Genomic DNA, 25,220 nt, shown 5'->3' with positions numbered 1-25,220 from the left:
GTAAAGCATTTGCGTCAGCGCACAACAGCAACAACATACTAGGCACACCACAAAAGAGACTCCACACAAGGTTATTATAAAAAATACCTTTTGTATTGTAAAAGCACATCAGATAAAATCACACATATACATGGTGCCAATTGGCACGGGCAATATTCACATGGGATTATTCACAAGACAGGGCCACAAGGGCCACTGTCACAATCAGCACTTTAGTAGAAATGAAATACTATCAGAACTTAGACTAAAAGAGTATAAAATCACTGTAGCACAAAGTAACAGTTATGAATCACATCCAGTAACTACTGGGAACAGGTAAGTACACACTACGCAACCCTAAACCCCTTAGGAGCATGTCACGCAGGGAACCAGGACCTCACTAGGACCCCCTGTATTAGAAAGAACAACCACCTAAGGATAAAATCCACTTAGGGGTATAAATCAGAACACATTACCCATGATGCATGAATATACATTCAGAGGAGTAGTAAAGAAAGAAAACACATGATGTATAGACCTACACATTCAGCGGTGTTTAAGAACAGAGCACATGATGCAATCAAAATACATTCAGGGGTGCAGCGCAAGGAGACACATGAGGACTAAACATTCAGAGGTGCAGCGCATGAAAAGAAAGACACATAATGCATAAATCATCCAGAGGTGTCAAGAGTAATACCATAGCGCAAATATCACATGAGGCCTAAAAACCTTCAGAGGTGCAGGAATAACACATGATGCAAGAGATCACATTCAGAGGTGCAATAACCATACCATTGCGCAAACTCACATAAGCCACTACCTGTGGCAGTCCCTAGGCCAAGGGCCTTGTTGGGGCTCAGACGCCCTGAGTCTCAATATCAGGGTGTCAGTCTCAAAGTACAAAAAGCCTAAACGTGGCAGGTGCCCACAAAGTGCTGGGCACCTGGAGAACAACAGAACTGCGCCAGGGCCCTCACTGGCCCTCAGGCACCAACTGCGCCACCGCTGGAGCCACACAGGCTCTGGGCATAACACACATGCCCCAGACGTTGGAGCCACAGAGACTCTTAAAACACTGGTGCCCCTGGAGCCTCACCGGACTCTGACACGTTGGGGCGACCCACTGCCAAGTGGGGCCGCCCTTGAAGCCCTCGTGGCTTCGCACTGGCAACAGGCGCGCTCTCGCTCCACTAGGGGGGGGGCGGACACCGATGACGTGTCCAGGCGCCCCTCCTCTTTTCTGCCCCCCTCGTTGGAGTCCCCTACGGGGGACTCTGACCTCTCAAAAATGCCCCCAGAGAGTTGCTGGAGCGGCCCTCTGCCAACTGGGGCCGCTCGGCAGTGCACAAGAAACTGCCCCTGGGTTGTGGGAGCCTCTACAGGCTCTGCGCGACGAGGGGGCGGCCCGCTGCCATCTGGGGCCGCCCTACATTCACCAGCGTCTCTTGGCCGGTCAAACGCCCGAACCCCACTCACCGGTCTCCTGGGGCGGCGGCTGCATGCGAAGGCTCTCTGCTCCTGCCGCCGGAGCCCCGCCTGCTCCTCCAGACGGCGGCTCCTCCCGCCGGCTTCAAGGTGGTGGCTTCCACTGGCGGCGGGGGAATCTCCGGTCTCCCTCTGCACACGGGAGACCGGCAACGACAATCAGAGCTTCCCCCAGGCAGGGGGAAGCGGGAACAGCTCTCTCCCGGCCGCCATGCGTCCTTCCTCCTCCTCGGCGCCCCACCACGTCATGAAAGCAGCTTCCAGGAGTCAGCCAACCACAGCGCGGCTCCTGGACCAGGCCCCCGTCCAAGGACCAATCAGAGCACGGCTCTCCTCGGGTCTCGGCCAATCCGGTCGCGGCCCCTTCGCGGTTTGTTTTCCTCCGCGGCAGATCGAGGTGGGCACTCGTAGATAATTAAACCAATGCAGGCAGGAATCCTCAGCGCATCCAGCGCTATAAACGAGCAGGAAAAGCGCTCCTAAGAGCTAGAAAGTCCAAGCGCTTGGGGGAAATGAAGCGCTCCAAAGCGCTAGACAGCCGGCAGAGCGCTCCCCAGCGCTATCATCAAAGTAAAGCGCTCCTCCAGGGCTGCAAGCACCAAAGCGCTTCCAAGGCGCTAGAACACAAAGCTTCAAGGTCCTTCCAGCAATGCAGCTCCACCATGCTGCACAAAGGTCCCAGAGAGTCCCAGGGGGCTAAGCAAAGTCCCCCCTTCAGCCCAGGCAGGGCAGAGGGGTCCCCCAGGAGTCCAGGCATCCAGGGGCTGGGCAGCGCCCACCCCTGGTAGATCCAAGTCAGCCACAAGAGCAAGAACAAGAACAAGTTGGAAGGAGACACAGCCCCTTCTTATACACAGAAATGCCTTTGAAGTACTTCGTGCAAGGGACCCCGAGTACTGGAATGTTTCTGGTTTTCGTCTTCCTGACAGCTTCAGGGCCAGAGGTGACAGTGGGCCGTCAGGATGGAGAGCCAGCAGGGTGGGCGGCAGGCACGGCCCGGCACCACCAGACGCTCTTTCCTCCCATCCCTGACAGCAGAGGGGCCTTCATCTACGGCTGACTCAGACCCCCTCCTCTGGGGCCTTGCAGACCCTGCAGACCATGTCCTACTCAAACCGGACAGTCCATCCACCAGCAGATCCAGGCACTCCTGGGCAGACTCACCAGCCAATCACACACCAGAACCAACTTACACAAATATACCAACTTCCAAAAGTAGTACTTCCAGACTAGGCACAGTCATGCCGCATACATCATTTTGCAGCATTCATTCTCACGAGTTTATACATACCAAACTCGAACCCTGCACTCCCCACACAACAGGAACTACCATGGGCATACATATTCCCCATTCATTCCTATGGGAGGGCAGGTCACTCACCACACCTATACAGAGAGCTCAAGCACTTTACACTGCACCACAGAGAAAAAGTGCGCAGAGGCCTAAAATCACCAACACCAGGTTCCAGAAAGAGGCTAGGAAAAAGCAAAAAGTCTAGGGGTGAACCTGCCTAATGGGCCGGGTCCAACAGACACTAAATAATGCATTGCTTAGCTTATCAATTATAATAGGTGCTGTTAGACTTTCCACATACCTTAGTGATAACAGACTTTGTAGTTGAGCCCCAATCTCCTTACTGACTAGATAGTGTGGCAGAGTCATTTAGCTCCCAAAGTCACCGATGATTATGATTATTCCCCAATGATGTCAGAGGCACGGACTCATGCTTGCAAAAATTGCAAAACCTTTAGCTCATCCACTCTAGTCTGGAGGACCAAAAACCACAGAGTCTATTTAAGTTTAAAAGCTTTATTAAAAGTAAACACATGTATTAAAATCAAGTTTGTCATAAAAGTAAACGTTTAACTGAAAATGGAAAAGTGCTTAGTGCTGACGATTAATTGGACACATTTCTTGTGGTCGAGCCGAGCTCTCACCTGGTTTGAACTTGATCCTGCTCGTGTTCTTAGAAGTCAAGCTTCTGTCTGTTAGGAGAAAAAGTGGTTTGTGTTAAAAATAAAAAGCAAGCATTCATCAGTTGTGCCAAAAAGTGCAGCAAGACAACAGCCTTCCCTGGAAAAAGGGACATTTTTACTTTACAGTAGACAGTCACAAATTATTAAATTATGTACTGTTTTTTTCACATTTCTTTCTTCCTCCTAGACCAAATATTATATAGTAATGAGTGGTGTATTCTAACATTATTAAATGTACTTTGTAGGTGGAACATCTGGAGGCGGGGCCAGCGCGGAGGTGGTGGTGGCATTGGACGAGGAGGACAACTCTGGGGAGGAGGCGGTGGAAGTGCCGGACAAATCTGGGGGGGATGACACGGTGGTGGCGGGCAGAGGTAAGCTATATATTCCTTACTCATTGAGATTGAAGACTGCAGAGTGTGCTTTCTGCACGGGTATATTATAAATAAACCAGGTAGTAGCCTCCTCTAAATGTACTTCGACTTAGCTGTGAAGTTTTTGGCGAGAAGAATCCCAATCAGATCTGAGATGAACTTGATGAATGGGATGAACGAAAAGCGAAAGAAGGGTGTAAGTAAGTGTGGAAGGACAAGAAATGTAATGATGACTGGCAAAGAAGAATGATATGTGTTTGCTTGGTCCCCGAGGTGGCTGGGAAGGAAAGAATATGGTATGGTGCATGGCTGGGTGAATGATGAAGCAAGGATGGGTGGAAGTAGAACAGCCTGGGTCGGTGAAACAGAAACTGTATGTGTGCATATACTTTGAATGGATGGATGCCTGGATCATTCATGGTACTATCTGACTCTTAGATAGCATACGTGTATCTAGAGAGTGTAGACGGTCACTGGATGAACTAGGTGTTACTTTGAAGAGCATGTAACACCACACCCGCACGTCCGTTCCAGTGTAGGAAAGGCAAGAAAAAGAAGTTGTAATTTTGTCCAAATACTACCATGAATAGTAGCAGTAGTTTGTATTGCAACTGCAAGCACAGCATATATCCGGTTATTACGGTGGACACTCCCTACCTCTCTTAATAACTTTAGTTTAGTAGTAGTACGTCATTCATGTGTGGGTGTATCACTGTTCACTCAATAATAAGCAAAGCACCTAAAGTCATCCCATATGCCATCAAATACATCCCATGTGAAGTGAAAGATAATCAGATTATTTAGCTTCTTCATTTTCCTTTTCTAATACTCATTTGCACTGTAGGGTGAAAGCTAAATTAATTAAGCAGTAGCCCTTTTAACAGAGTATTCTCAGTGCCACCCGTAATAGAAAAGTAAGAGCTTCACCACCTGCATGTACTGGACCGGTACAGTAACGCAAGTCTGTCTCACTCACCATGGTGTGCGTCTGTTTTTCTCGGGTGGAAGTTCACTGCGCTGGCATTATGCCGGCTTGCATAAGATAACGTACCAATTTTCCTAAACAAGAGAGAAGAAGAAGAATAAGACTGGTGTACTGTCATAGTCGACTGTAATGGAAGTCCATAGTGCTCGTAGAATTTGTTCCTTAAACTCCCACTAATGTTAGAGCAAGGATGAAGAAGTCGGAGGTTACATAGCTACTGTCCTCAATAGTTATGTACTGTGCTTTCAATTTGCTACTTGTACTGTGACAACTTTCTGCTCAATCATTTTGTGTTAATCTTAAGGAGCATTGGTTACAGACTATGTCTTTCTTTCTTCATGTAGTTGCTCCTTCCAAATCCAAGAGACCATCAAGGAGGAAGGAGCTGGCTCGAATGGCCCGGCAACGGAGGCTGGATGCCACTGTCGCTGAATATCGGCGGCTGGTGGCCCTGGAGGAGGAGGAGACGCAGTCTGGTAATACAACAACGTCCACTGGGACAGCTGCATCCTCTTCCGTGCGGGCTGCCAGCCAGTGCAGTGCTCCAGCGGTACGGAGCCGGGCTACCAAAGCCAAACGCCACCGCGGAGCAGCAAAGACAGCAGCTGCCCCCCACAGGATTTGCAAGGCACGCCGGCGCCGCTTATCCCTCAGACTGTCCTACCTGGAGCAGGAGGTCCTGAACTATAAGAACTTGGTGGAGGGCCTCCGCTTCGAACTTGCCACCCTCCGCAAGGAGCATGATGCCCTGGCTGCCAAAGTCAACAGCACCCTGCCATAGTGTCCCTTGCCCCTTTTTTAGAGACTTTTGGGGGGTGGGAATTGGGAGTTGGGTTTTTGGGGACTTTTGAAGGACAATCGTTGGGGTTAGGGAGGGTCTTGCTGGAGATTATTTTTTTAGGGCTATAAAGATATACTTTTTGAAACTTTATCTGACCATACCTGTTTTTTACTGCTTTTGAGTCTGGTGGGTGGGGTTTAACAGTAAGTTTGTTTTCCTGAATAGTCCTCGGACTTTAGTAGTACTACCGACAATCTCTCGTCTCTCCTAATACTCCATTATACTCCCTCCAACCAAACGCTTATCTTACCTGTAATTTCTGTTTGAAAGTAGGGCTAGGCCCAGGGCTGGCTCCACGGGAAATGGCGATTAAGGTTGCAATCCAGGGCGGCTGAAATTTCCTCCTCCTTGTGGTGGTACTAGTGGTGTGACACAGTGGCAGTTGCATGGCTATGGAAAAAAAGAAAATGAAAGCTCGTTTGTCCTTACTGTAGCATTACAACGGTACGATAGAGAATATAGCAGGTGACAGTACACTAGACTACAACAGTGCCACAATGTAGCCTAACAAATGGTAAAGTATTTATAGTATAACTTGTACTTGCGTAGGATTTCTTTGACATTGGCTAATACTACAAGAAATAGTACTGAAGCTGAGTAAGTCTAGAATATATCCTCGGATTCCTTCACCAGCCTGTTGCTATGACCTTATCCTCCCCAGCAAGTGTGTGGAATTATTGATGTCAGTTAGTCACACATCAAGAAAAACCACACAACCCGGGGGAAGAGGGTTAGGGTTTGTAAAATGGATAGGAATGGGGGTTCTTTTTGGGTAGGTTTTGTTGAGAGAAAAAAGAAAAGCACAGCATGGACAAACAATAATTGAACATAAAGAAATTTTTAGTTACAAAGCTAACCATAAATCTTTTACGTGACATAAAGGAAGTGCATGCACTACTGAATGCATTGTTACAGAAAAGTAAGTAGTACTTTCGACAACCGTGAATGCCAGAATGCGACAGTACAGGGCTACATTAAATTAGGTTAAAAAAATTGCCGAAGTAAAACATATAGAATGGCTGTAGGGATCAATTTAGAAGCAGAGAGAGATCCAAGAAATGCAGTCACACACACTCATTGAATAAAATAATGGATACTGTATCTGTATTGTTGTAGTTGTCCTGTTGAATTTGGTAAGTAAGTTGTATGCAGCAAACAATTCCTCTTATTAGCGGCACTCCTCCATTCCAGCTGACGCTTCGTCCATCAATGTTGGTGACCAGAAGACACCCTGTACACTGCCTGCCTGGCGGATGCTGAATTGCGGCTCTCTAAATGTGAAGCCAGACTCCATCCTTTTTTCCCCATTGCAGACTGAAACCCGGCCTGTAATTATTGAACGAAAAACAGCACTGATAAATAAATATAAGGTATGTACGCTGTGTAGTGCAAAAAGTCACACTTTGATTTTCCTAATAGACAGTACAACATTTTTGAAAGTGCATACTCTGTCTGAGTCACCTTTTCAAGGATAAATAAGTATGGGCAAATTAATTTAGGGGATCTTTCCCCTCAAGCTAGGTGTACTGTAAACTGTGTTTTAGAGCAAAATTAGACCTTCCCAGCAGTGCTTCCACCCAGACCCTTACTAAAGCCAGTTGCAAAAATGTAGAAGACCCCCAATCAGATCTCAAAAAACGAGGCCTAGCAAAAAACTGGTGACAAAACGTACTTCGAAAGTAAAAGTAGGCCCAAATACCCCCTTACCCACCGTGGATTGTATTCAAACCACTTGCAAGCAAGCAAAAGTATCCATAGCCAGCATTGCTCCAAGACTCGAAAACCCCCCCACCCAAACACATGCAATAGAAATACTGCTAACCCTAACGAGCCCTAACTTAAGAATAGTGGTAGAGGCTTTCTTTAACTATGCCAAATCCCCCCTTTCCTACCATGGATTTTCTTCAAATGACTTGCAACCAAAATTACACATTCTCACGAGTGCTCTAAGACCCCAGAACTCAGTTGCAAAAATCTAGAACACCCCAAAACACATGCAATCCTGCTGCTAGGGCTAACCCTAACGAACCCTAAGTTACAAAAAGTGCCAAAAGGCTTTTCCTTATGGATTTTGTCCCAACCACTTCTATCCGGTATTAGACCTTCCCAGGAAAGCCCCAAGACCCGCCAACCCACCCGCCAAAAAGCACAACACCCCCAAACAGCCCAAAAGCGAAATCTCATACTTACAATATTTCTCGGCCGTCGATCCAAACGAACTGTGTAGCTAGGCCATAACTCCGGTTTACCACAACGGATTTCCTGAAAAGCAAATGCAATCAAGAGTAGACTGTCCCAGCAGTGCTCCCAGACCCCGAAACCCACCCACAAACACCAGGAAGCCCCCCAAACAGGCCCCCGAAAACGCTACATTGAGCAAAATGTCAGAAATAGCAACAAAAAAAATCAGCGTGGATTTTGTCCCAACCTCTTCTATCCGGTATTAGACCTTCCCAGGAATGCCCCAAGACCCGCCAACCCACCCGCCAAAAAGCACAACACCCCCAAACAGCCCAAAAGCAAAATCTCATACTTACAATATTTCTCGGCCTTCGATCCAAACGAACTGTGTAGCTAGGCCATAACTCCGGTTTACCACAACGGATTTCCTGAAAAGCAAATGCAATCAAGATTAGAGTGTCCCAGCAGTGCTCCCAGACCCCGAAACCCACCCACAAACACCAGGAAGCCCCCCAAAGAGCACCTCAAAGGCAAGCAAGTCAGCAAAAACACCCAAAAAAATTCCGCCTCCGATTTGGTGCAAACCACTTTTATCCGGTATTAGAGATTCCCAGCAATGGCCCCAGAGCCGTCAACCCAGGAGAAAACGAGTAGAAGACCCCCAAACAGCCAAAGAGCAGAAGTACAAAAATGGGGACTTAGTCATTTTTTTGCCAATTTCCCAAATCACTCTGCGCGCGCTCTGCAGCTAGGCCCTAACTCCCCTCTGCCACCATGGATTTGCTTCAAACCTCTTGCAAAGTAAGGTATCCATAGCCAGCAGTCCTCCCAGACCCCGAAACCCACCCACAAACACCTCGAAGACCCCCAAACAGGCCCCCGAAAATGCTACATTGAGCAAAATGTCAGAAATAGCAACAACAAAAAATCAGCGTGGATTTTCTCCCAACCACTTCTATCCGGTATTAGACCTTCCCAGTAATGCCCCAAGACCCGCCAACCCACCCGCCAAAAAGCACAACACCCCCAAACAGCCCAAAAGCAAAATCTCATACTTACAATATTTCTCGGCCTTCGGTCCAAACGCGCTGTGTAGCTAGGCCATAACTCCGGTTTACCACCACGGATTTCCTGAAAAGCAAATGCAATCAAGATTAGAGTGTCCCAGCAGTGCTCCCAGACCCCGAAACCCACCTGTGAGAAGTTGGCCCGATATGCAACGTTCGCTATTCTAGCGACCGCTATGTATCGTTCCAACGACCCTTATGGTGTTTGGTTGTAAGTCAACCTATAGACCAGCTATCCTAGTAGCGTGGATACGAGCAGTCTAAGGCTAAAGACTCGAGAGGGCGCGTTAAGCCAGCTGTTTACCACACATGTACCCCTTGAACACCCAGTGAAAGGACACCACACAAGTGTTATGAAAATAAACAATATATTTATTAAGAATCACAACAGCCCTGTACTCTTTATGAGGACAGGGTACTAAGCACAAACCAAATCTCTTAGGCAAATACTTAAAGTGCACAGTTTAAAACAAGTGTCCGGAGACACGGAAAGGTTAAGGTCTCGGGCGGACCCGATAAGGCAAGTCGGAAGCGAGGGACTCGGGACCCTAGAGTAAAGAGGCTATGCAGGCACCGAAATGCCGAGTTACCTAGCCACGAGGGCTGCGGCTGCACAAGTCTTACAGGCGTCGGGGTCTTCGCTGACGAGCCAGGAGCCGGAAGAAAGGAGTTGCTGGCCGGCGACCAGTGCTGAATAGTTCGAAGAGATCCAAGCCTGGATCAGAAAGTGATGATACCTGAAAGCAGAGGGGACCAAGTTCGTACTACTAGCCAGTAGTTTGAGTGGTACCAGGAAGGCACCGGTTGGCCGTCACCTCGACTAGGTGAGTGGGCGACGCTAGGCTCTGCAGTCTCACGGACCAGGAGGCGTTGTCGGCGACCACGGTGGAGGTGCGAGCTGTCCCACGAAGGATGATGCTGTCGGCGTCGCTGGGCCCAGGATGGGGCAACAAGCCTTGGCAGTTCTCAGGGCCACGTGGTGGGCCTAAGATGGCGTCTTGAGTGGACCAGGAGGGTCCGGGGTGCTTCTCGAAGAGATGGAAGCAAGGGCCAGTCTGGAGCAACCAGACTAGCAGCGTTGGTTGTTGGTTGTCGTCAAAGAAGGGCACAAGCCAGCGGCTAGTGACCAGACAACGTGCTGAGCAGCGAGCAGAAGGGCCCCACGCAGATCGTGGAGATGCTGGGGGGCTGGACTTCGGTGCTGGAGCGGCTCAGGGTCGGGGCTTCTCGGACCCCAGAGCACTCACCAGGGAATTGCTTCTTAGGTCGTGCTGATTAAGAGCGTGCAGGTTCTGATGATGGCCGGTCCCTCGAGGTCTCGTCGCACCCACAGATCACAGCTGAGCTGATGACGTGGGTAGAGGTCAGAGGTGCCAGGGAAGCCGGTTCTCGTCGAGCTGGGCCGTCGGATTCCTTGAGGAAGGACTTGCAGCAAACCGCAGAGTTCTTAGATGGTGCCCGCTGATGCAGGGTGACTACTCCTTAGTCACAAGGGAGAAATCTTGAGAAGAGTCTCGAATGTCCTTTCGTAGAAAGTAGTTCTTGATTCAAAGATGATCTAATTTGGAAGGGTCCCCGCTCCGGCCTTTATCCTAAAGAAAGGGGCGGGTGCATGACTAGGTCCTGCCCTAAGGGTGGGACCAGGAAGGGGGGTAGTTACACCCCTCTCCCCCTGTCGGACTTTCCCCAGGCCAGGGCTGGCGCCCCTGGAACTGGTTCTGACCGGCAGATGCGTAGTGAGCACCGGGGTGCCACTCCGCAGTCACCTTCTCGCAAAAGCCCTACCTACCCAGAATACACAAACCCTGTCTGGGACGGTGCGAACACCGCCCTCGACAGGAAACCCTTTGTCCAAGCTCTCCTCGCTGGAAGGACTCCCAGCAGCAGGAGGTCAGACTTGTGTCTGTGGTGGCAGCATCCATTTTGTGGAGCTGAGGCCTTCGTTAACTTTAACCGGGGTTCACAGTTACGTACATGTCGTGTCCCTCTAGAAGGGCGGAATGCTAACCTCGTCGCCAGAGTTGGTGAGAGGGCAGCATCCCGATTCGTATGACACCTTACTCGACATGTCTTGATAACGCGGCACCGAAGTTACCGATGTGGTACGCGTTATCATGGAACAGCCATTGGGTCTTGGTTCCGCAAGCTGCAACCGGGCTCGGCTCGGGCCAGAGCCTAGTTCACACGAGCCCATGCACTCTGCCTTCAGGATTGTCAAGGCCTGCCATAGGAGTGACTGATAGGGACTCGAGTGTCCATTGGATGGTTAGATATAGGGCTACTATATCTATAGCAAAGCGTGAGTACACGACTTCGCCCCAGCTGTCGTGCAGCCAGTTGTGTCAGATTTAGGCGGCCAGCCAGGGGTGGCATAATACATGCTGCAGCCCCTGGCGGCCCTGGGTACACCTATGCCCTGAGTTACAGGGTCTGATAAGGTGGCCCAGTACCAATTGGAAATGTACCTAGGGTACATGGAATCCATTTTAAAGAGAGAGCAGTAGGCCTGGGGTCCTGATTGGCAGGGTCCCAGGTCGACTATGTCCAAAACCAGCTAAAACACAGGGCAAAAAGTTGGGGGCAACCATAGTCAGGAGGTACCTTCCTACACAACCCCCCCCCAAACGAAAGGAGATAAGGCTATCCTTGTCCAGGTAAGCCTCTATTACCTAAGTGGCCATATAAGGAAGGACCAGCTCTGGCTTGGTTTCCCCCTGTGTCATGGTCCACTAGGCAACCCCTCACCCTAAGGGTATCTGAGGGTCTCCACCATAGGGAATCTCTGTCTCTGGTGTGTCTTGGGAAAGAAGAAGGCTGATGCTGGGATGGAGTACTGAAGTGAGGCTCCTCTACCTTTGGGCTCAACTTCCTCCAATCACCATCCATCATGTGTGCCTTTCTTTCTTTAGCTGAGATGCACTGAGCTCTCAGGGTCAGCCTCTGGCTACCTAAAGCTGGAGGCTGAGTCCCTCTGTTTGGCTTACTGGAGGGACAGGTCAGGTTAGGGGTTTTTAGGCCCCAGGTTTGGCTGTGCCCAGCAGTGTCCAGCTGTGGGAGTTCCCTAACTAAGTTTAAGGGGGATCCCTCAGGAGTCTGACCTATTTTCACTTGGCTAGGTTTACCAGCTTCAGTGACCCTAATCTGCTGATTAAGTGGTTCTTTTGGACAGGGGGCCCTTTGGGGTCCACCACTGGCCTTCCTGACCTTTACAGCCCTGGGCTGATGGAGGCAGGGTAGAGAGGTGCAGGCTACCTGCTCCAGACTGGGTCCCACCTGTGAAGGGTCCACTGCCATCAGGGGCTCTGCCAGGCTAGGCCTGACTACCTCTGGGGCAGTTCCTTCAACAGGGGTAGAGTCAGTTCCCTGAGGAGGCTGGCTCTCACCTAGTGTCTGGGAGGGGGAAGGCTCTTCTTCCTCCTCAATACTCTCTGTTTGAGTGGAGTGATCCATTATTTCAGGCTTCACAACCTCACTATCCGTCTGAGTAGAGGCTGAGACCATTTCAACCTTGCCAACCTTTTCAGGAGGGCACTCAGTCTGTGTTTGGGCTGTGACTGTCACAGCCCTCCTATCCTGATCTGGAAAGTCTGTCTGAGCCTGGGCAGTGGCTACCACTGCCCTTCCAACCTTTTCAGGGAGGAATGGTGCTTGGACTGGGGCTGTAGCTATTACTGCCCCACTAACCTGTCTGGATAGGCCTATCATTCTGGAATGAGTTTCTTGCTCCACCTCAGCCCATGCTGAGAGTTCCAGGTCATTCCCCAGTAAACAATCTACAGGTAGGTTATCTGTCACTGCCACTCTCAGGGGCCCTGTGACATTACCCCAGCTGAGCTTGACTACTGCTGTGGGATGCCTTCTCTTCATTCCATGAATGTCTGTCACCTGATAAAGGAAACCAGGGGTCAGTTGAGCAGAGGGGACCAGATGGTCACTCACCATGGTGAGGCTGGCCCCTGTGTCTCTGAATGCCTCAACTTTCTGACCATTCACTAAAACTTCTTGTCTATACTTGCCCAAAATGTGGGGCCCAGTAGTGAAGTTGGCAAACCCCATGCCAGTCTCACAGACAAGAGTGTGGTCAGGGAACCTGGCTAAGCCATGGTCCTCCTGATTTCCCAAAGTAATGCCCACCACATTCTTGGGGGCACTCCCACCACCTGGGGGATTACCACTAGTGGTAACAGGAGGTCTAGGAGTATTACTTGGGGGTATGTTTTCCTTATTGCTATTTTTAGGGCATTTGGCATCACTTTTGTAATGGCCCACCTGTTTACAGGTATGGCAATAAGGTTTCTTCTGTTCGGAAGGAGTGTTCTGGGACCCACCACCCTTGTTGGAGTTTTGGGGCCCTTGGGAAGTCTTCTCTGTGGATTTATCCCCACCCTTCTCTTGAGGCTTGGTCGATTCCTTTTTCTGGTCACCGCCCTGGTTTTTAGGCCTAACCCTGGTCCTGACCCATTTGTCTGCCCTCTTACCCAATTCCTGTGGAGAGGTCAGATCAGAGTCTACCAGGTGCTGATGTAATAACTGGTTCTGACAATTATTTAAGATTTGCTCCCTCATAATTAGATTATACAATCCTTCAAAATCAGTAACCTTACTACCCAGTAGCCAGCCTTCAAAAGCCTTAGTGGCACAATCGACAAAATCAGACCAATCTTGAGACTGCGTTTTCGGGGTATCCCTGAACAGCACCCTGTACTGCTCAGTGGTTAGGCCGAACCCTTCAACGAGTGTATTCTTCAAGACTTGGTAATTGTTCGCGTCCTCTACCCTTGTGGTGAGGAGCTTGTCTCTTCCTTTACCTTCAAAGGAGAGCCACAAGATAGCTGCCCACTGACTCTGGGGAACGCCTTGCACAGTGCAGGCCCTCTCCAAAGCAGTTATCCATTTGTGGATGTCGTCCCCTTGTTTAAAGGGGGGCACTATCTTCCCAAGGTGTTTCGTATCGAAACTCTTTTCCCTATTGCTAGGTACATTGCTGCCACCAGTGGGGACTACCCCACTTAACTTTTGCTCTCTCGCAAAGGCAAGCCTCTCTTTGGCCAGGGCAAGTTCTTCCCTTTCGATCCGCAGATTAGCTGCCTTTTCCTTCGCTTCGTATACTCGTCGTTGAGGGGATGTCATCCCTCTCTGCGAAGAGTTTTGAGAGCCATTGGTTCGAAGGGATCTGCGCGAGTCTCTGGACAGAGATCGGGCTCGTCCGTTCCCAATGTTAAGCATACCCGACAGTGGTCCCGGGGGTCCCCCAGTACTGCTGTCGTGTTTACTTAAGTTGGACCTGCTGAGTCTGACGACTTCTACCTGTCCCTTTTCTGCCTCATCCCCAGAGGGATCCTCATCCTCATCATCCTCCACATCCTCGTTCTCGGGTGAGAGGTGGATGAGGTCAGGATCGTCTCTGGTTCCCTCAAGGGGAGGCATGTCTCCTTCTGGATGAGAAGGGCCGAGGCGGGCCTCAGCTTTTCTGGCATCATAAGTCTCCAAGAGACCAATCAGAAAGGACGTAGTGGGGTTGGACCCCTGCTGAATCTTCCGGGAGTGACACACTCGTCTTAACTCCTTGAAGCTCAGCGCAGTATATCTTGAGAGGATGACCTGTGGAGGGTCAACTGACACAAGGGGAGACTCAGAGTTTCCTCCTTGGTTCGACATACTGGTTCTAGTGTGGTGTAAGTGATGCACCTACCTACACTATGTGTTTACCTACTGATCCCTTGCTAAGAGTTGTAGCCAAGGTGTGCTAAGCCTTGAGGAGCTACAACAGCTGGTTCAGTAGAACTCAGAGTATTCTAAGCTTTAGTTATATGTACTAGCAGTACTCGTGTGATCTTTCAACAAGATATTCTTAGGATACGTGTGGTAAAACAACAGCAAGCTCAAATCCCAACCGCTGCTCACCAATGTGAGAAGTTGGCCCGATATGCAACGTTCGCTATTCTAGCGACCGCTATGTATCGTTCCAACGACCCTTATGGTGTTTGGTTGTAAGTCAACCTATAGACCAGCTATCCTAGTAGCGTGGATACGAGCAGTCTAAGGCTAAAGACTCGAGAGGGCGCGTTAAGCCAGCTGTTTACCACACATGTACCCCTTGAACACCCAGTGAAAGGACACCACACAAGTGTTATGAAAATAAACAATATATTTATTAAGAATCACAACAGCCCTGTACTCTTTATGAGGACAGGGTACTAAGCACAAACCAAATCTCTTAGGCAAATACTTAAAGTGCACAGTTTAAAACAAGTGTCCGGAGACACGGAAAGGTTAAGGTCTCGGGCGGACCCGATAAGGCAAGTCGGAAGCGAGGGACTCGGGACCCTAGAGTAAAGAGGCTATGCAGGCACCGAAATGCCGAGTTACCTAGCCACGAGGGCTGCGGCTGCACAAGTCTTACAGGCGTCGGGGTCTTCGCTGACGAGCCAGGAGCCGGAAGAAAGGAGTTGCTGGCCGGCGACCAGTGCTGAATAGTTCGAAGAGATCCAAGCCTGGATCAGAAAGTGATGATACCTGAAAGCAGAGGGGACCAAGTTCGTACTACTAGCCAGTAGTTTGAGTGGTACCAGGAAGGCACCGGTTGGCCGTCACCTCGACTAGGTGAGTGGGCGACGCTAGGCTCTGCAGTCTCACGGACCAGGAGGCGTTGTCGGCGACCACGGTGGAGGTGCGAGCTGTCCCACGAAGGATGATGCTGTCGGCGTCGCTGGGCCCAGGATGGGGCAACAAGCCTTGGCAGTTCTCAGGGCCACGTGGTGGGCCTAAGATGGCGTCTTGAGTGGACCAGGAGGGTCCGGGGTGCTTCTCGAAGAGATGGAAGCAAGGGCCAGTCTGGAGCAACCAGACTAGCAGCGTTGGTTGTTGGTTGTCGTCAAAGAAGGGCACAAGCCAGCGGCTAGTGACCAGACAACGTGCTGAGCAGCGAGCAGAAGGGCCCCACGCAGATCGTGGAGATGCTGGGGGGCTGGACTTCGGTGCTGGAGCGGCTCAGGGTCGGGGCTTCTCGGACCCCAGAGCACTCACCAGGGAATTGCTTCTTAGGTCGTGCTGATTAAGAGCGTGCAGGTTCTGATGATGGCCGGTCCCTCGAGGTCTCGTCGCACCCACAGATCACAGCTGAGCTGATGACGTGGGTAGAGGTCAGAGGTGCCAGGGAAGCCGGTTCTCGTCGAGCTGGGCCGTCGGATTCCTTGAGGAAGGACTTGCAGCAAACCGCAGAGTTCTTAGATGGTGCCCGCTGATGCAGGGTGACTACTCCTTAGTCACAAGGGAGAAATCTTGAGAAGAGTCTCGAATGTCCTTTCGTAGAAAGTAGTTCTTGATTCAAAGATGATCTAATTTGGAAGGGTCCCCGCTCCGGCCTTTATCCTAAAGAAAGGGGCGGGTGCATGACTAGGTCCTGCCCTAAGGGTGGGACCAGGAAGGGGGGTAGTTACACCCCTCTCCCCCTGTCGGACTTTCCCCAGGCCAGGGCTGGCGCCCCTGGAACTGGTTCTGACCGGCAGATGCGTAGTGAGCACCGGGGTGCCACTCCGCAGTCACCTTCTCGCAAAAGCCCTACCTACCCAGAATACACAAACCCTGTCTGGGACGGTGCGAACACCGCCCTCGACAGGAAACCCTTTGTCCAAGCTCTCCTCGCTGGAAGGACTCCCAGCAGCAGGAGGTCAGACTTGTGTCTGTGGTGGCAGCATCCATTTTGTGGAGCTGAGGCCTTCGTTAACTTTAACCGGGGTTCACAGTTACGTACATGTCGTGTCCCTCTAGAAGGGCGGAATGCTAACCTCGTCGCCAGAGTTGGTGAGAGGGCAGCATCCCGATTCGTATGACACCTTACTCGACATGTCTTGATAACGCGGCACCGAAGTTACCGATGTGGTACGCGTTATCATGGAACAGCCATTGGGTCTTGGTTCCGCAAGCTGCAACCGGGCTCGGCTCGGGCCAGAGCCTAGTTCACACGAGCCCATGCACTCTGCCTTCAGGATTGTCAAGGCCTGCCATAGGAGTGACTGATAGGGACTCGAGTGTCCATTGGATGGTTAGATATAGGGCTACTATATCTATAGCAAAGCGTGAGTACACGACTTCGCCCCAGCTGTCGTGCAGCCAGTTGTGTCAGATTTAGGCGGCCAGCCAGGGGTGGCATAATACATGCTGCAGCCCCTGGCGGCCCTGGGTACACCTATGCCCTGAGTTACAGGGTCTGATAAGGTGGCCCAGTACCAATTGGAAATGTACCTAGGGTACATGGAATCCATTTTAAAGAGAGAGCAGTAGGCCTGGGGTCCTGATTGGCAGGGTCCCAGGTCGACTATGTCCAAAACCAGCTAAAACACAGGGCAAAAAGTTGGGGGCAACCATAGTCAGGAGGTACCTTCCTACACCACCCACAAACACCAGGAAGCCCCCCAAACAGGCCCCCGAAAACGCTACATTGAGCAAAATGTCAGAAATAGCACACAAAAAAATCAGCGTGGATTTTGTCCCAACCACTTCTATCCGGTATTAGACCATCCCAGGAATGCCCCAAGACCCGCCAACCCACCCGCCAAAAAGCACAACACCCCCAAACAGCCCAAAAGCAAAATCTCATACTTACAATATTTCTCGGCCTTCGGTCCGAACGCGCTGTGTAGCTAGGCCATAACTCCGGTTTACCACCACGGATTTCCTGGAAAGCAAATGCAATCAAGATTAGAGTGCCCCAGCAGTGCTCCCAGACCCCGAAACCCACCCACAAACACCAGGAAGCCCCCCAAACAGGCCCCGAAAACGCTACATTGAGCAAAATGTCAGAAATAGCACCAAAAAAATCAGCGTGGATTTTGTCCCAACCACTTCTATCCGGTATTAGACCTTCCCAGGAATGCCCCAAGACCCGCCAACCCACCCGCCAAAAAGCACAACACCCCCAAACAGCCCAAAAGCAAAATCTCATACTTACAATATTTCTCGGCCTTCGGTCCAAACGCGCTGTGTAGCTAGGCCATAACTCCGGTTTACCACAACGGATTTCCTGAAAAGCAAATGCAATCAAGATTAGACTGTCCCAGCAGTGCTCCCAGACCCGGAAACCCACCCACAAACACCAGGAAGCCCCCCAAAGAGCACCTCAAAGGCAAGCAAGTCAGCAAAAACACCCCAAAAAATTCCGCCTCCGATTTGGTCCAAACCACTTTTATCCGGTATTAGAGCTTCCCAGCAATGGCCGCAGAGCCATCAACCCAGGAGAAAACGAGTAGAAGACCCCCAAACAGCCAAAGAGCAAAAGTACAAAAATGGGGACTTAGTCATTTTATTGCCAATTTCCCAAATCACTCCGCGCGCGCTCTGCAGCTAGGCCCTAACTCCCCTCTGCCACCATGGATTTGCTTCAAACCTCTTGCAAAGTAAAGTATCCATAGCCAGCAGTGCTCCCAGACCCCGAAACCCACCCACAAACACCAGGAAGCCCCCCAAACAGGCCCCCGAAAACGCTACATTGAGCAAAATGTCAGAATAGCAACAAAAAAGAATCAGCCTGGATTTTGTCCCAACCACTTCTATACGGTATTAGACCTTCCCAGGAATGCCCCAAGACCCGCCAACCCACCCGCCAAAAAGCACAACACCCCCAAACAGCCCAAAAGCAAAATCTCATACTTACAATATTTCTCGGCCTTCGGTCCAAACGCGCTGTGTAGCTAGGCCATAACTCCGGTTTACCACCACGGATTTCCTGAAAAGCAAATGCAATCAAGATTAGAGTGTCCCAGCAGTGCTCCCAGACCCCGAAACCCACCCACAAACACCAGGAAGCCCCCCAAACAGGCCCCCGAAAACGCTACATTGAGCAAAATGTCAGAAATAGCAACAAAAAAAATCAGCGTGGATTTTGTCCCAACCACTTCTATCCGGTATTAGACCTTCCCAGGAATGCCCCAAGACCCACCAAAAAGCACAACACCCCCAAACAGCCCAAAAGCAAAATCTCATACTTACAATATTTCTCGGCCTTCGGTCCAAACGCGCTGTGTAGCTAGGCCATAACTCCGGTTTACCACAACGGATTTCCTGAAAAGCAAATGCAATCAAGATTAGACTGTCCCAGCAGTGCTCCCAGACCCCGAAACTCACCCACAAACAGCCGGAACCCCCCCAAAGAGCACCTCAAAGGCAAGCAAGTCAGCAAAAACACACAAAAAATTCCGCCTCCGATTTGGTCCAAACCACTTTTATCCGGTATTGGAGCTTCCCAGCAATGGCCCCAGAGCCGTCAACTCACCCGCAAAGAAGTAGAACACCCCCACAAGTGCTGAGTCTTTCTTCATTGGGCGTAATCCAGCCCTCTGCTTTGATGGGAATAGGAGTCTGGAGGAGGAGGATAGAGGAGCATGTTCTTCTGAACTTGTGAACCTGAGGAATGCAGACTGCGGTACCTTCAAATCAATAAGCAAACAAGTGAAGACAGTTCTGCTGATGGGCTTGTTTTTGTGATTAGGTGATTAAAGTTTGAATTATATTAACTGTGCACAACAAAGAAAGACAGACACACAGGAATGAAAGTGAATAAGGATGAAAAAGAAAGTTATTGATTCATTGTCTCATTTTCAGGGCTCGGTGTTAAGGTCCAGGAATAAGAATAAGGCTTCGTCTTCATACTCTGCGAATTCAGGCAGGGTGAGCTCAGTGTCACCTGACAGAGTAGAAATTCCCTCATCTACGTTGCTGTCCACCTCGTCTTCATCCGGCGCGCTTTCTCGTACTCTGTAATCTGGTGGTATGAGGTGCTGATTCATCTTGATCATTGTTAACCTCTCCACATTTTTGGGCGAGAGGCGGCTTCGTTTGGAAGTTACAATGCCACCAGCAGCACTGAAAACACGTTCAGAAGACACTCTTGCGAGTGGGCAAGACAAGTCGTTTAAAGCCAGGTTGGAGAGCTGTGGCCACAATTCTTTTTTCCCATGCCAATACGCCAATGGGTCAGCATTAACATAGACCTCTGTTGAGTCATTCAGATAGTCCTTCACCATCGACTCAAGGTCCTCATCCAAGGTTCCTCCACTTTGCTTAGCTGTTGCTGTGCCTGTGACCTTTTGAGAACCAAACCCAAGCCGAGCTAGCCAATCCTCTTCAGCCTCCAATGTTTCTGTTGTGTCTGGTGCAGATGATCCGGTTGCCGGTGTCTTTAACAGCTGAGAGGTCACTTGTGCCACAGCCACAGGTGCAGAAGTGGATTGTTTTGACTGGGGATGGCCTGCTGATGCTGATGTACTGCCTTTTCCTTCAAATTTCTGCTGTTCTCTTTCAAACCTCTTGGCTGACAAGGCTAGCCAACGTTTGTACTTTGGAACATGTTCATCATCAAAAGGAAAGAATGCTTGGCCTGCCAGCGCCTTTTTGTAGCGTGGATCCAGAATAGTAGCACAAATGTAATGCTGTTCTGAGTGGATCATTTTAAGACGTTCATCACCTTTGAGGCGCTCTAATAATTTCTCCGCCAAAACAAAATGGTCTTTGTTTTGTTCATCTTTTTGAAACACAGAACACACCTCCTTCAGTTGGTGCTCCAGCATGTACAACAATGGGATAGCTTTTCCCAAATTACAGTCCTCCTTGCTGACTGCACGCGTGAATACCTCAAAAGGACGAAGCATGCGTGTCAGGCTTTTAACTATGTGCCATTGCTTCGCACCCATCCTCAGGTCCTTCTGAGCTGTACCCTGTGTTAAGAAAGATTGATCGAGTACCGTATACTGCTCATACAGACGCTCAAGCATGTAGAAGGTTGAGTTCCATTGTGTTGCCACCTCCTGGATGAGTGCTTTCACTGGCATTCGACGGTCATGTAGCAGGCTCCTCAGATGCTTCCGGGCCTTAAAAGAATGGCTGAAATGGTTGCACATTTTTCGGCAGGTCTCCACTACCTCGTACGCTGGACTCTCTTTATCACTCAAGAATTTTTTGACAACCAGGTTTATACAGTGTGCCAAACACGGCACTCTGAAATAGTGACCCAGCTCCATGGCCTTAACTACATTGGCTTGGGGTTTAGGTGGACGCACTGCGTATGTTGAGAAGCGTTTCAACAGCTGTAAGGTGCTCCGGAGTAACACCCTCCGACAAGGGGTGTAAGTAAATACTTGAGGTTGCACTGCCCAAAGTTGAGAAGTGACCCCCGGGCTCCTTGTGAGTCCTGATAAACAGGTTTCCACTATTAGTCATTCAAGTTTTAAACGTTAATTTTTTATTGTGTTTGACAAAACTCTTGTTGCGTTCACAAGAATATAATTCATTCAATGGATGAATTCATTTTTCGAAACAACATTTCAATAAATCCCAATGCATTTCGGCAATAATGCTGCCTTCTTCCAGGGGATAATTGTCTACAATGAGGAAAAGAAAAAACGAATCAAAACTACAAAACGGATATAAAGTGTTTAGATTTGACTAAAAGATGTGCCATTTAAATTCCGCTGGTCGGGTGAAAAAAACTGGAAATAGAAGTCCGTGCACATTAACACCAGTAAAAAGGGTGAGGGGTCAAAGCGGGTTCGAAAGACCGAGTGGAAATCATGCGTTCCAAGAAAAACGTCCGTGAGCATGCAACTTACTCGTAAGTGAAACGAGATGTCTTCGTTAACCCAAATGTATACAACCCACGGTTAGAACGCTTACCATGCTGGTGGTGTCGATGGCTTCTTAATGTGCCGGGTCCGCACTGTTTGTTAAATCCCGGAAGAATATGAACAGTCGGGTGGTTACTGCGTGACTAGTGACGTAGCTGCTATGCGCCCAAGGTGTAGGATAGAGATAGAAAGGACACTAAGAACGGGTGAAACTGGAAAGAGTGTAAAGATGGTGTCTCATAATGAACTAAAACGAAGGTGATACGAATAGTGAGCATGTGATGGGAACAAGATCGTAAAATAATGTATTATCAGTAAAAAAGATGATAATACGGGAAACAAATATTAGACACTGTGTGGTGTCAGCTAGAACTAGAATGTCAAACAGAGGTAAATAACACTAATGTGTATTTAAGAAACAGAAATAAATTAACTGAAAGGGAGATGTCCATCAGTCACAGTTAGGAACAAGTTCAATGAAAACCAGATAATGCAATGAAAATTCAAAGGTAACAAGCAAATTCCACACGGTCATTCAGGCCATTCGGTTTCATGCTGGACAAAGTAAAGATCCAGTAGTTTTCGCGTTTCAGAAGTTCATTATGGTTATCTTTGCCCTGTTCTCTGAAAACAGTCTCCAATGCGCAAAATCTCAATTGGCTGATTCCATGGCCTGCTTCCAGAAAATGTTGTGCTACCGTAGATTTAGTTTGGCTAGTTCTGATGTTGGATTTGTGCTCCGTTAATCGTGTTTTCAGTTTTCTTTCGGTTTGCCCAACATAAATCTTGCCGCAAGGGCATTTCAACATGTACACGACATTAGAAGTGTCGCAGGTTGCTGTGGCTCTGATTTTGATTTGATTCCCTTTCATGGGGTGACTGACTGTCGTACCTTTTATTACATTGTTGCAATGATTGCAATTCCAGCATGGTGTGGTACCTTTGTATTTATGTCTTACAGTTGTGGAGTGTTTAATGAGTTCACCGATGTTTTTAGCTCGGGTATAAGCGAAGATAGGTTCTGTATCAAAGATCCTATTGAAATCAGGTTCCACTCGGAGTATATCCCAATGTTTTTTGATAGTTTGCTTGAATTTGCGGCTGGAGGTAGAATACTTAGACACTATGGTGATGACATCGGTTTTTTGATTGATGGAATTTTTGAGTAAGTCATCTCTGGTTTTGGTTGCACATCTTGTTTTGGCCTGGTCAAGAATCTGGTCAGGGTATCCTCTGGCTTTGAAACGTGCTGTAATCGTGTTGGCTTCAGTGTCATATCTGTTGGATTCAGACGTAATTCTTTTGGCTCGAATGAGCTGACTGTAGGGTAAATGGTTTTTGAGTGGTTGGGGGTGGAAGCTTGAATAGTGTACCGTATTGTTCCTGTCGGTTTGTTTTCTAAACAGACTTGTCTCAAATCCAGTATGGGTGTTGGTAATTTTGACATCAAGGTAGTTAATGGATTGTGATTGAACTTCAAAGGTAAATTGTAACCGTGGATCGATGGAATTGAGTTTGATGAGTTCATTCATTAAAATCTCTTTAGGGCCTTGCCACATAAGGAAGATGTCGTCGATGAATCTGACAAATATTTTCAAGTGGTCATTCCATATGGTTTTACTCAAAATGTGATCCTGTTCAAACCTGTGCATAAACATATTCGCATAGGCCGGTGCGGCCGAATTGCCCATTGATGTGCCGGTTAATTGGTGAAACCACTCATTTTTCCACGAAAAGTAGCTATGCAGTAGTGAAAATTCCAGAAGTTCCATTAGGAATATTTTCAGATTTTGATCCAATTCTGTCCTCAACAAACAGTGTTCCACTGCCTCTATTCCCATGGAATGGGGGATGGATGTGTATAGAGCTGTTACATCCACTGTACACAAAAATAAGTTCGTGAAATCATCAACTTCCACAGTTTTGAGTTTGTTTAGAAAGTGGGTAGTGTCTCTCAAAAAAGTAGGTATTGAAGAAACGAAAGTCTGAAAGTGTTTGTCCAAAAATGTCCCCACCGGGTCATGTATACTTCCACATGTGGATACTATAGGCCTACAGGGAGGCGTCTGGAGATTTTTATGAATCTTAGGAACTAGAAAAAATTTTGGGCTCTTTGGGTGTTGTGTTGTTAGATATCTGCTGGTTTTAGTGGTGATTACTTCATTGTTTAGAGCTTTGCTGATGATCGAATCGAGTAATACCTTATATTCGGTAGTCGGATCATTCGGAAGTTTGTGATAAGTATTGGAATCCAAGAGGTGGAGGGATGCCTGCTCTTCATAGTAGGTGGTGTTTAAAATGACGATAGCCCCACCTTTATCAGCTTTCACACATGTTATTTGCTGATTAGATGCAATGGATTTGAGCGTGTTGTATTCCTTGACAGTGAGATTCTTGTATTTGGACTTGGGTTGGAAGTTCAATTTGGCAAGGTCTTTTTTAACCAAAGTCTCAAAGGTGTCTAAACTTTTATGTGACACAGGAGCTAGAAAGGTACTACGAGGACGAAGTCCCATAAGTTGGTCTTCTTCCAAAATGTCAGAAGGTTGAACAATATTTTGAAAGTAGTGTTTAAGGCGGAGTTTTCTCATTAATTTGAAAAATGAAACTTCCAGTTCCAGTCTGTTGGTGCTTGACGTTGGTATAAATGAAGTGCCTTTCTGTAAGGTTTTAATTTGGGTGATGCTGAACTGAAAATCTGAAATGTTTATGACTAGGTTGTCTGTTGTTGTTTGCCCTTCACTTTGTCCTTCTTGCTGGTTGCAGTCCGAGTCTGTGGCGGTTCTTTGGTTTTTTCTTTTTGCCCTCCTGGGTCTTCTTGTTCTGGGCCTACCTCTAAAAAAGGCTCCGTTGATGTTGATTGAACTTCAGGTGCCACTGGGGTGGTAGTTGGTTTTTGAAGGGTAACACAAGTTCTTCTGCTTTGTGCATTCAATGAGTCATCTTCAGATGATGAAGTTTCTGTGTTGGTTGTATACGGTTTGTTTTGTCGTCTCTTTGCGTAAATTTCCGCCAATGTGTAAACTTCTCCCATCTTATAGTCGATGGTGTCTCTCCTTAGTTTCCTTATTTTGCGTTCATTAACTTCGGTGGTATGTTTAGCAAGCTGTGAGTTAATATCCTCAATAATTTTTGTCAATTCTTCTGTAGTATAGCTGTTTTCTAATTCGGTTTTTACTGCAGATATCTCTTTGGATAATTCCTCCAAAATGTTAGACAGTTCTTCGATGATCAGTAAAATGAGATCCAAGCTGCACTTATTAAGGATGGCGTACCATCTGTCTTTGAATCTCTGTACATTTTTACAAAGTGAAGGTTTTAAGGGTATCCTGAGACCTCTTGGGATTTTTTGCGCCTTATGATACTTGACCAAAGTACTTGCGTGCAGGCGTTGGTTTATTTCCTTTTTAGAAAGGTAGAGGAGTTGTCTTATATTTTGTTCCTTCGTGCGACTGGTAGACAGTTCATTGGTTTCCTCATTGATGAGTGAGTAGATTCTTGTTGCTTCTTCATTAGAGCAGGCAAATGTTTCAGCTCTTAGATCCGTGAGCCGTATTATATCATCCATGCTTAGGGGCGTGCGGGTCCACTACATTGGCGCCATTTCGGAGAGTAGGTAGTGAGGTATTGTCAGCGCATAGCCTATGCAGCAATAAATCTACAGCTTACTATCTCAGAACGGGGCATCAAGGGAACCACGGACAGCTACCA

Source organism: Lissotriton vulgaris, chromosome 8 (assembly GCF_964263255.1).
Source record: "Lissotriton vulgaris chromosome 8, aLisVul1.2, whole genome shotgun sequence".
Classification (NCBI taxonomy): Eukaryota; Metazoa; Chordata; class Amphibia; order Caudata; family Salamandridae; genus Lissotriton; species Lissotriton vulgaris.
The sequence above is the reverse complement of the archived record's forward strand: the minus strand, read 5'-3'. Positions refer to the sequence as shown.